Genomic DNA, 12,438 nt, shown 5'->3' with positions numbered 1-12,438 from the left:
GCGCCTAGAAGTCAACGGAATATCTATTTTAGTCAAAGTGGAACCTAGAAGTCAATGGCGTATCTATTTCAGTCAAACTGGCACCTAGAAGCCAAAAGCACATCTATTTCAGTCAAAGTGGCACCTAGAAGTCAAAAGCACATCACATCACACAAAGCAGTGCGGTTCATACGACAGTTACTGAACAGAACCTGTGTCATAGTGTTTTGTTTGCCTTTTGGGAATCTTACAAATAACGCATCTCTTCTTTCCTGATGTTTGGAGACGGTTACTTCATCCCCCTGATATGTTGCAGCCCCCAGAGCTGGCGGTAACATCTGTCAGATGACACGTTCTAGATAAAAAAGACGAAATCGACTAGAAGCTTTCAGAGCAGTGCGATAGTGTCAAATCCCACGCAGACTCCATAAAAAATCCGCAGTTTCGCTTTACGCTACAGAAATCTAAAGTCGATTCGTCTATGGGGATGATCTAATATCGTGTCAAGATAACTCAAAGCTTATAGTCTCTGTGACTGAAAGTATCAATTTTGCAAAATCCCCTAAAGCTTTGTCATTCAAATCCTACAACTTCCGTCACTAATCCAATATAGCGTTACTATCATTGCCGCTTTGACGTTTCAGCTGGCGTAATCGAGTTAAGAACGCCGGCAATCTTTGGATATTTTGATACTTGCACTATCCACCCTGATCTTAGCGTTGATGCGACTGTAGTTGACGTGTGTGTCTATAGTTGCCATTTCGCAGTTCAGTCACACTAGAAAGCTACTCGTCTCCTCGTGAGAATAGCAGTTGTACTACGCACTAATATTTATTCATACCTATCTACTCCAATGAATAAGGATTGTGTCCCTTGATAACTGCAAAGACGCACAACGGCAGCGACAAATTGGCGTCAATGATCATGTGTATACTACCCAGTAACACAGAGATTGGTTCGACTAGGTGCTGGAGGGAGATGAGGCCAGGAAGATGGAAGAGATTTGCTTCAACTGGAGATAAGTACAGGACTGCTTAGACATGTTAGAGCAAAAAAAAATGTTCTCTGATCAAGTGTTGTTCTTAGAACTGCCCTTACATGCAAACATATGCTTCTAAAATGTTTATTATTGGTCTGATTTTGAAAATTCAAAGTTCTTCAGAGAGCTAAGGCATAAGTCTTTCAAGTTCTGCAGTAAAATTTTAGGATGGGAAAAACAAAAATCCTCCAAGTATCAGAAAATTAACATATGATAGAGAAGATATGATCTGTGATGCCGAAGAAACACCAAATATTTTAACAAAACCAAGGTCTTTACACTGCAATTGTAGTTTATTTCAGCATGTTAAAAGGCAAGTTGGATTCGCAAGCTGCAAAAATAGGATTGGCACAGATCAAAAGATACACCAACGGAAGATGGCCAATATCTCTCTGAGAAGAAATATTTTGTGGCGGCTTGAAACTAGCTTGTAAGGGATATTTGTGTTTCAAATAAACCAACATATTCAATGAAGACATTGTCTTTTTACCTCGATTTCTACATGCCAATGTTTTGAAGCAAAAGTCAGAAAACCATCCTCAGGCAGAAGCCATCGTCGATTGCGAGTAAAAAGCCTATTAAAGTTAGCTTTCATCCTGCCAAACTTTCAAAAGAAAACTTTCAATAGAAAGCAGAACTTTGTCAAAGGAATGCCATAAGTCCATTCAGCAAAAGCCATTGCCTATTGAGAGTAAAAAGATGCCAAAGTTAGATTTCATCTTGCCAGCTTCTTTAACAAGAGGTAGAAAGCATATACACGTGATAAATGAATGTATCCTTTCTAATATGTTTCTAACAGACAATGGAAAACAAAGGGACCGGGTAATTTTAAGATGGCAATAAAATAAGACAGAGTAACAATGACCAAGAGTAACATCACAAGAGATATCCGCTGTTACACATTTACTTTTGCCAGTTAAACATGTTAAAAGTATCATGCCTAAATCATCAAAGTTGTATAGTGGTGAATGCTGACGAGATTTTTCTCCTTTTAAGAGATCATGATGTTCTGGTCGGCAAAAAACAATGTTAACGAATCAAGAAACAAGAACAACAGAGATGTCAATTTGTTATTTGTCAGCAGTAAATCTATGTTTATCGCCCATTGGCAGCAGGCAGTAGCGTACGTTTAAGAAACAACTAAATTAATGTCAATGTCGTGCCCTCCAGAAACGATTCATATGTTGTTTTATCACCAAAAAGGTAGCCCAAAATACCTTTTTATTTCTGTCCTCTCTGACTGACTTCGCCAACCCCGACAAAAGACGCGATGCAACCATTGTCTGCTGTTGCAAAACTTTTTACAAATATCCATTTACCCCGATACAAAAGAACATCGCATTCTGCTTCCTGTCTTTCGTGGATTTGTGTACCATTGCCATTGATTCGTTGAACCTTTGGTATCGCCAGCAACTATAACTTTTACCATCTCCTTTTAGTGTTTCATTTTCACATTCCCACGCCATGCAGAAATAAACATTCGGCCTTACTTAGAGGCACATTTATGGCTTATCTTTGTCAGTATGAGTTTAGAGTTTAGAAATCTTTTAGAGATCAGACCTCATTTTGATGTTATGAAAGATTTTTCTTATAAAATGGCAACCTAGAGCATTGTATGATCTACAACATCACTGTAACATTTAGTGAAAGTTCGGTTTCGAAATTACCAGGATTTGGAACACAACTTCATTATTTCCCCCGATTATTACTTTGCTTCTACAAAGATGAACCGCCTTTGATTTTGTCTTCTAATGCTAATGGCCAAGAACCTTTTACATGGTTTGACAATCCCAGTTAAAAATAAAAATATGACTCATTATTACGACATCAATTCAAGGACAAAGTCGTATAATTTTTCACAGATTCTTTTAAAATTAGAAGTGCATGACAAGTTTCATCTCCCATCCATTTTACGATGTCATTAGGCGCGATAAAAATTAGTTTGAACCTGCGACAAAAAAATTACATCATTGGCAATAGAGAGTGAGACATTCGGTATATTAATGATAACGTGCGAGAATCGCCCGCAGCCATTCCACAACGCGAAAATAATCCATTACCGGATTAGCAGGTGTAAACGGGAAAATGTAACAATCAGCTTATTTTGAGGTAATTTTTCAATACAAACATTTTGATACAAACAGGTAAACTTTTTTTGGCCACTCGCGTATCTTTATTTAAAAGGGTAATGTGGGTATGGTTGAGAGGGGGGCATAATATGAAGGTTTAGTTCAGATGGCGTCATTTGTCTTTCACGTGTCATTGGCCGTTTCTGCCAAGTCTTTTGCTGCCCACCCCTGCAACTATGAGCTAACGAGACCTGATTCTATTTTCCCTTCAAATAGTGTTGACCTTGCTCTAATAACTACCAAGCCAAAAGTTGGCTGACCAATTGGTATTTAGTTTTATGACTCCACCCAAAATGATAGTTGGTCTTAGCTTGGTGAAACTATAAGAGTAAATCTGGAAATTCACACGGGAAAATTTGGCACCCAGAGAGACCTCGAAGTCTCAAAAAGTTTGTCAGACTAAATCGTTTCAAGTGCGCAAACTAGACAGTAATATTTCCCAATTGAGCATGAACACGAGAGTCTAAGTTAAATTCATTCCATCACACGCGAAAAAAAGTTAATTAGGTTTCATTAGGAGATGAAATTGAAATGAATGATGAACTTGCCAATCTAGACGAAAGTGTTAGGAAAAACTGAGCCAAGTTTTATTTCAGAATGACTTTTCTTAATTCTGTGCTTTTAGTGCAGATTGATGCATAATGCATCAAACGATGTCTTGATTAAGTTAACATGACACAGAATCCAGACGAACTGACTTATTTATTACACATTAATTATTGTTAAAATCGTTCAATCACCACTTGCTCAACAGATTTTACACAGGGTCATGTACGAATCTATGCATAATTCTCGCATCATCAGGTGATACAGACCAAATTTCAAATACCTCATGATTTTTACAAGCGCTTTTTAGATCAGTTTATTTGCGAGCACGAACAAGTCAGATCATCTATTTCAATATTTCATCGACAAAGCATGACGGATGGCGAAAAGATTCATAAATGATAAATGAGACGACGTATTTTGAGAGATAAATGAGATTTTAGACATCGAGTTACGTCTGGGTGAGACAGAGGAACAGACGACTGAGGAGCAGATATGTTATCATGTAACTGGTGGCCCCATCAAATGAGTGGGATAAGCTCACAGAAGGTTTGAAGTTAGACACTTTCCTCTTCTTCTGCTGAGGCAGGTTGGACGAAAATGATTTTCCACTGAGGCCGGGCAATCAAAAAAACTGTTCCATTGGTGGTGTCACTTCAATATACCATTACGCTCATTTGCCATGACCAGTTTAGGAGTATCAACCACTCAGGAAGGTGTTTCATTGGGGTCTGTGTTATAAAAATTTGGCCCTGATGACCATTGATAAGACTGGAACGGCCCAGGGGCTAGTGGGATTTGGTTGCGTATTTGGCCAGGCCTGAATTCTTTTAACTGCGACGTGAGGGGCAATGTATAAAGTAATGACAAACATTACTGATCCCTCAACATGTTCAAAAGATTAAAAGTAACCACAAACCGACTGAACATTCAACATGTTCAAAAGAATTACTGACGACCTTCAAATAATGAACAACGACCTTCACAGCGCATTACGTCCGAGCAGACAATACGCGAAACAATCTCCCGTCATGTTTCAGACATGACGTGATCTCAATTGGTTCCATTTGATCCCTTCCTCATCTTTCATTACCGTGCAACTCCCCGAAAATCCTCAATGAAAAAGGGCTTTAAACGAATTGAATACATGTACACAATCGAATGGAGATCCAATCGTTGTCTTCGAAGATTAATTTTCAGAAAGCCGGACTGATCTTTGATGACCTTTGCTTGGAATTTGCCCAACGTGACATTTGGCAATGAAATCATTCAAACATGGAACTCAATCCGTCATGTTATGCCATGGTTCTTTTCATGAAAGATCGCACTCGATGGTATTTCATTTCGTACGAAAATCAGACATGACTTTATTTCATAGCCAAATATCAAAAGTGCACCATGGCAATTCGTCTTGCAAGCTATAAACAATACACTGTCTGCCAAAGGCCATTTCCCCATGGGACTGATTGGCCTTGTCGAGTCGATGCATTTTGTTACAGCGTATGACTAGGAATTGAAAAAAAAATCAAAACAATTGCAATATCACACATAGAAATTATCATAAAAGCTTAGTATCATGACTGATACATATTCTAAAGAAACAAACCAAATTGTTTACATTCTTCTTCCTCAGAAACAAACCAAATTGTTTACATTCTTCTTCCTCATTGACGTCGACAAATTGTTATATAGACGAAGTGAGCCGAGCAGGCCTCTGTTTCTATCGGCGGAGACTTCACATCATTCTTTCACACCCATTAGACAATGGGCGGCACAAAATGTGACATTTTTCAACAAAGTCAAGCCAAGCCTACGGCTCTATTTTTCTAAGGCAATGTTTCATTACAAACTTTTCTGTCACATTTTTGATTGAAAGCTACTATGGAAAAAAGCTTTTAGCATTGTTTAGAGAGTGGGTAAAGGCAACCAAAAGCGTTCTCTCCCTTATTTCCAGCGTCATTTTTCGATACCTATTTTCCTGTGCAGTTTTGTGCCTTTTCACAACTTTCTGATTGAGAAAGGTTTTCACCTGTTTCAGGAACCAGTATAACAGATTTGGGCTACTTGAAGTCCTGAGGATACTGGCTTTCTCTCGAGTATCCCATCCCATCATGCATTACTATCATACTCGATAAACGGTAGCATCTTTCGCCAAGAGAAAACTCAGCAGTTATTGGTAAAGTACAAGCAACACGCATGACTGCATGAAGAACAGTGAGACCAATAGTTCACTTAAAGCTACACCTAGCTTTACCATTTGAAAATGCATTGTCCAATGATGAGAGAGTGATATTGCCACAAGCCATCTATACTGCCATAATTGGTGGAAGAGAGGACAGTAGCATGCCCAACTGCATGTTAAAACGGCGAGACTTTTAATTTTTCTTATAGCTACCCTGCGTTTAGCCATCTAAACAACGCTATCTCCAATGATGAGAGCTCGTTACTCTAGCTAGTGTCTACCGCCGCTGGCCATCTCAGCCATTCACGATCAACCATGAATGGCCAAGTGACTCGATTAGTATCACGATAGCTAATCAAGGTGATAAAGGAAAATCACACTTGATATCAATAAAGTCTCTCATTGATGTCCAGAGGGGCGGTGTAGTCTTTTCACTCAGGTCATCTGCTTTTAGCTGGCTTGGTGAAACTGTTGACTGGCTTGGTTGAATCTTTCAAGGAGGGAGCTAGACAAAGCTAGCTGGTTAACACCGTTGACTGGCTTGGTTGAATCCTTTGAGGAGGGCTAGACAAAGCTAGCTGGTTTTCACCGTTGACTGGCTTGGCTAAGTCTTTTAAGGAGGGGGGCTAACCAAAGCTAGCTGGTTGACACAGTTGACTGGCTTGGTCGAATCTTATAAGAAGGAGGGTTAGACAATGGAAAATTGTACTTGAAATTAGATAAGTCACTCATTCATGTTCAGAGGGTGTGTGTTTTAATTGTCAGCTTAAGTGCTAGCAAGTGTTAAACCCTTTGCCATCAACTCCAGTCAACTAATCTAACTGCCCTGAGCCCCCTGGAACACCCTGGAGAGCAAAATTGATACCAATCAGAAAATACACTTGGAAATCAATATTAATCGTGAGAAAATTCCTGAGTGACATTTAATCAGTGATTTCACTCGAATTTACAAAATGTACCACCCCGTTTAGTCTGACTCTTTCATGTTTATTTAACCAGTTGCTTTTACATCAATTGGAGGTGTGGATAGGATTGATGAAGTTTGGAACCAATGCTCCAAGAACCTCCAGAAATGAGTAGCTAATTCAAGGACTTTTTAAAGGTTGGTGGTGGTGGTGCCCTGTTGTTCACCTCGTGGCCTCCAGGGGGCAAAGTAAGTAAATCATAACTGCGGTTGGTTTTATCATGCTTATCCTGAATACCACTTGGTCATGGTCATATTGAAATTGGTCATGGGAGTCAATAGAACCTGGGAGGGTAGAAGTGATCCCTGCCACCCACCCACTTTAAATATGGCCCTGTCGGTTTAGATCCTATCAAATCAGACTCACAGAGAAACCGGACCATACAATGACATCAACTTAACCTCAATGTTGTAGCAAATTTCCTAAAAATATCCAAACGTGTCTTACCATAATCCCGTTGACAATAACATCGCCGAGGATTATCACATCTCCATCGGCAACCAAGGTTAAAACAATACCATATACAATTTTTTGTCTTTGAATGGCAAATGCATGTTGCATTTTTCTTCGCTATACATCTTGATGTGATATTTCAAGTTGCTGGCTTTGGCAGCTGAACTGTAATGCAGAACACAACTTCCAAAAAAATTTAGCATGTTAGAAAAACATTGGGCACAGAATGTGCAAGTAAGTCGGAGTGGGAGACAGATGGGCGTATAGTAATCCTAGTAATAGAAGAATCCCTCATCAGATTTCAATGAACATCAAGTTGATGTTCAAACTTTGAAACGTCCTCAATTATAGTACTTACATACATGTATATTCAAATGGATCAATCTTTGAGTCACTGGTACGATTATGACTGGGCTAAAAAGTGGCGTTCAGCGATTGATTATTTTCTCGTGCCCACGTGGATAGAAATTTGAGACGAAACTGTTATTTTCGGAGTAAGATACTGTATTACACAAAACATCGGCAAAACTGCTCGAAATACTGTAAACTCGCTAATATCTGCGGCCAGTTTATTTGGCGTTTTGTGAAATTGAAACTTTTGTGTACAGTACTTGTAATTAAACAATCTAAAAAAAACCAGTAACAGTGATTTTAATCAGATTTTCTTTTCCGTGGTTATGATGTTTGCAATTATCTGCAAAATGTTATAATTTTTTCTCTTTCATCGTTATCACATACATGTAGTTACAACTTTAAAAACTACTACATTATTGTTCCGAAAATACTGTACCCCGGTATTTTTTTGGTATCTTACATATATTTGTTCTCTGACAATGCCTTTACAACTCCGATAAAAAAAATATCTGCTAAGAAATTGTGACCCGGCTGGAAAAATATCAGGTATCGTTGCCAGACTGTCTTGCTTTATGCTGGTAGCAATATTTTTAAAAACGCGTTTTGGTTAAAACCATTCTTCTGTATTATCTTACAGTTAAACTTTTTATCTTTTTTTTTGGATACATGTATCACTGGCAACGCCTCATTTCACGACTTCTCCAATATATTAGGAAAACTACCGGTCGAAAAAATGTTCTCACAATCAGCAATGCTAAGTTTCGATAGTCACTGTGTGGGAGGAAATGCCATTGCTAGGCTATATCCTGTGGGGTCTATGAAGATCAGAAGAGTCACACGATGCTTTAAGATGATCCGATTGAATAATACGCAGCATCAATGGACGAGGGATTGGATACTTCAAGTAGTATATTGATTCCGACTCCTGGGGGCGCTTGCCAAGAGCGGCTATAATAGTCGATGGAACCTTTGTCTCGGGTACATTGGAAGTAATTTGTGAAGAGTTAAGTACAACCTGTTGTGGGAGTTGACCCCTGCAGTCCATTTCATGAGAATTCCACTTCGATTACAAATTTCAAATATAAAACGAACAGCATTGGCCTTAAAACCTGTTGCCAACTAACCCATATTTGACTGACTGTCTTGTTGGAAACCTACCAGCTCGATCACACTAATCAGCAAAAGACCACACTGGGGATGAGGTCCTTCAATTAATTGATCCCGTCTGCCCCAGTACGATCAACTTATGTAATAGTCTGGCTGATGATTGGGCGTGGGAATGAGCCAATCAAATAAGACTGTTTGACTTGCGTCGGCTTGTTTTTTAGTTTCTGTACTTGCGTTGGAGGCAGATCTGCCCACCTTGAACTTGCCCTTGGAATTGGTGCAAGTCTTTCCAACCTCAACTTGTTGAAACAGCAAGCATGACTGTATGATTTTGATGTACTTTGGACAACACTTTAAGGAATTTCATGTAACAAAGGCATGAAAATTTTGTCAATTTACACCAATGTGTACAGGTAGCCAGTCATGTGGCCAGTTGGCAAATCAGGAATTTTTCTTTGAGGCATATTCAAAACATATCTTTCAAAGGGTTAACCTAAAAATGTCAACATACTCCTCATCCGTCGTCAATTGTCGTCACGACCTTGAAGCAAAGCATGATGAAATTTCTTCTTGGCTGACTTCCTGTGATCTAACTTTCATGTCTTTTCCTCAAATTACCTGGAGATTGAGAAATTATCTCGATAAAGACGTTTATACCAATCACATCATTTAAAGACCAACATCATAGTGCGGTGGCAATCAGCGGCGATCGTCGAAGCGCCACTTCCATCAGACGGTAAAATCAAATTTATACCTCGTCTGGCCGTGCACACTCTTCATCAGCAACTGATGCTAAGTCTATTCAATTTCATACGAAATAAACAGATTAAGTTTCGTAAGGAAAGAACAGTTAAATTCCATTTGCTACTTCATTGGTTTTAGGATTTTAAACTTTCGTTGTCGAAGATTCGGATTCGGATATCCGTACACGCACGTTTTCTACAAATAATAGAACTTTCTACCAAGGTTGAAATCGGTCGGAAGTCTTAAATGAGGCGCTCTATTGCCAAGAATATTCTTGCAACAATACATTTGATGAAATCGCCAAACAAGGGGATTTTATTTCATTAAGCAAAATCGAATGCAACATGTGACTGGTAATTTTTCCGCCGACAAGACGTATTTTCAGAAATACCCAAGCGGAAATCACACTTGATTTGCTTAATTTTTTCCGGATTAGATTCCAAATTCTTAAAACTTTTTGCTCACTTTACCAAAGGTAAACACAACGGAAAAACTGCCAAAGAAAGCATTGATTTTTTCATTGAATTACATCGTGACACTTGTGTGTCTTTTGTATTCTCAAAATCAGCCAATTCACGTGGATGAGAATTGGAATAATTTGAGAAAAACAAAGCTTTTTTCTTTTCAATCGACTCTCACTTCAAAAACCTTTCTTGTTTGTAGTTGGTCAATAGAAGGCTCGTTTTTGTCTGAGTTCACTTTGATAGGCACTTTGTTGAATAAAGCAATTAAAAGTATTCTCCAGTTCAAGTTGAAAATACATCAGTGCATTCGCTGTACATGAAGCACATGGCATAACTAATTTGTTTCAACACAATCGAATTAACTCAACTTCAACTCAAGTTGACACTGACCACAGTACATTGATGCAGAAGAAATGTCCAGAAAATCCTTGTTTAACAAATTGTAGCAGATTTCATCTCCGTCACATGAGTTCTCTTGCCGATCCTCACGACAAATGGTCGATCCAGGTGGAGCTGCTCAACCAGACACCCTATTTCTTCATGAGTTTTCACAAATTGACCGCAATAAACACCAGGGCCACTCTCTCTCTCTCTCGGATGACTCCTTAATCCACCTCTGATCCTCTTTCCTTGGAAGCAAAGAAGCTAAACGATGGCTAAGGGCGTAGTCGGGTAAATATAACCGGGAAGTAATTTTATTATTTCCACAAAGGCTTGTGGCATCTTTGCAATGGTGATCATTTAGGCTTATTAGCATTTAATGGATAACTGATGACATTTTTTGCCAGCAACTTGTGATGATAGCTAACAAGTTTATCAAGCTATTATCAGGTAAAGGCGTTGTGTTTTGCTGGAGTAAGTAGACATACACATAGGCTAGGGCTGAACAAGTATGGTACATGCAGCATCTGAACTAAACGATGCAACGATACGCACTGCTTCTGAAGATGGAAAACAATTGTTTATCAAGCTATTGTCAAGTAAATACGCTGTGTTTTGGAAAACAAAAATAATTGTACGGATCCAGCTTATTGCTCCCTGACTCTCATTCGCATAAAGGGGGGATTTATTGTCATGCTTTGGGACCTGACCTGTACAGAAAGTCACCTCACTGATCCTCTTTTACTGTGTTGGGCCTGTTTCAATTTCACTCTTGATACAAGTCACAATCAATGATTAATTGCAACTTAATCCCACAAGAATAACCCCAAAGAGATAGTTCATCATTAAAAGCGTTTTTCAACATAAAATCCACTAATTAATTGGATGCTAGTTCCAAAACTTTTTAGCCACATTTTCAAAGTGTAGACCTTTGTCAAAGTATGGTCGTCTATCATTATCAGTCGTTCAAAGAATGAATTTTTTTAAAAACGTCTTAATTTTGAATGGTCTTATCTAATGATTGAACGATATCAAAACTGACCAAACTCACAGAGTAAAAAGATGTATCATTTGATTAATTAGACAACTGTATTGCCTCCATTTATGTAAAAAATTTCCAAAATGTAATTAATCATGCAATCAGAGTTGCCGATTTGGATCTGTAAATATACGAGAATGGCAACAATTTTTAACTCAACAGGTCTAAATGTCCCCAAAGCTCTGCTAGATTTTTTTCACAAGATTCAAAATATCCTCTCGTTCACAATTGCTTTTCATCAACTCAAACTGACCATCCAACTTAAAGTTACCAATGGCAATGTATCGAACAAAGATTTCAACAGAACCCAGAATGATCATCCGTCTCAACGCCAAGTCTCAAAAGACTTTGCCCATTCAAAGAGACAATTCAATTGCAACTATAACGGACGAGGGTGACTAAAGACGACAATGATACATCGAGTGATCATTCCAGCATCCGATGTTTCATATCTATCAATACATCCCCCGGAGAATCGCGCCAGCATTGTCCAACAAAAATACGAAGTATCGAAATTCTATGGCAGCACTCTGACGACTACGGCAGCGATTTCAATGGTGTCTTCTCAAATGTCCATTTCATCTCGTAGTAAATGAAAACGAGACAATCAAATGGATCCAACAATGAGAAGCTATCGGCCCTAAACGATTCTTTCAATAGAGATTCCGTCCCCTGTTGCCAATTGATTCATTTAGCTCAGCTGGCCAAGTACTATGCATCGCGGATTCAATTAAAGTCTGGCGCGGTCCGCTGCTGGGGCGCGGGGCAATCTCGAAACGTATCAATGGTTAACGACCGTTTGGGACCCAGCACACATGCGGCTGCGTATCACTGAAGAGGAGGGCTGAAGGGTTGAAAATTGATACAGATTTGGCCCAGAGGATTTCATTTGAAGGAAAGGTCATCCATGAAGTTGGCACTCTCAATTGGCCATGGGTAAGAGAATTGCTACAACTTGAGGAGACAGTGCTCTTTGGCCCATCAGCACATATGCGACCAAGTAGTTTACTTGATTGTGATCGAGGAAGGGATGAAGGGATGAGAATTTTTACAGAT

General features: G+C 39.0%; 1 protein-coding gene across 1 annotated transcript in view; it reads right to left on the bottom strand.

Annotated features, from left to right (window-relative positions):
* LOC135495386 (ataxin-1-like) overlaps positions 1-12,438 on the bottom strand; it is a 221,254-nt gene that overhangs the window by 29,095 nt on the left and 179,721 nt on the right. The window lies entirely within an intron of this gene.

This window comes from Lineus longissimus, chromosome 11, assembly GCF_910592395.1.
Source record: "Lineus longissimus chromosome 11, tnLinLong1.2, whole genome shotgun sequence".
NCBI lineage: Eukaryota > Metazoa > Nemertea > Pilidiophora > Heteronemertea > Lineidae > Lineus > Lineus longissimus.
The sequence above is the reverse complement of the archived record's forward strand: the minus strand, read 5'-3'. Positions and strand labels throughout refer to the sequence as shown.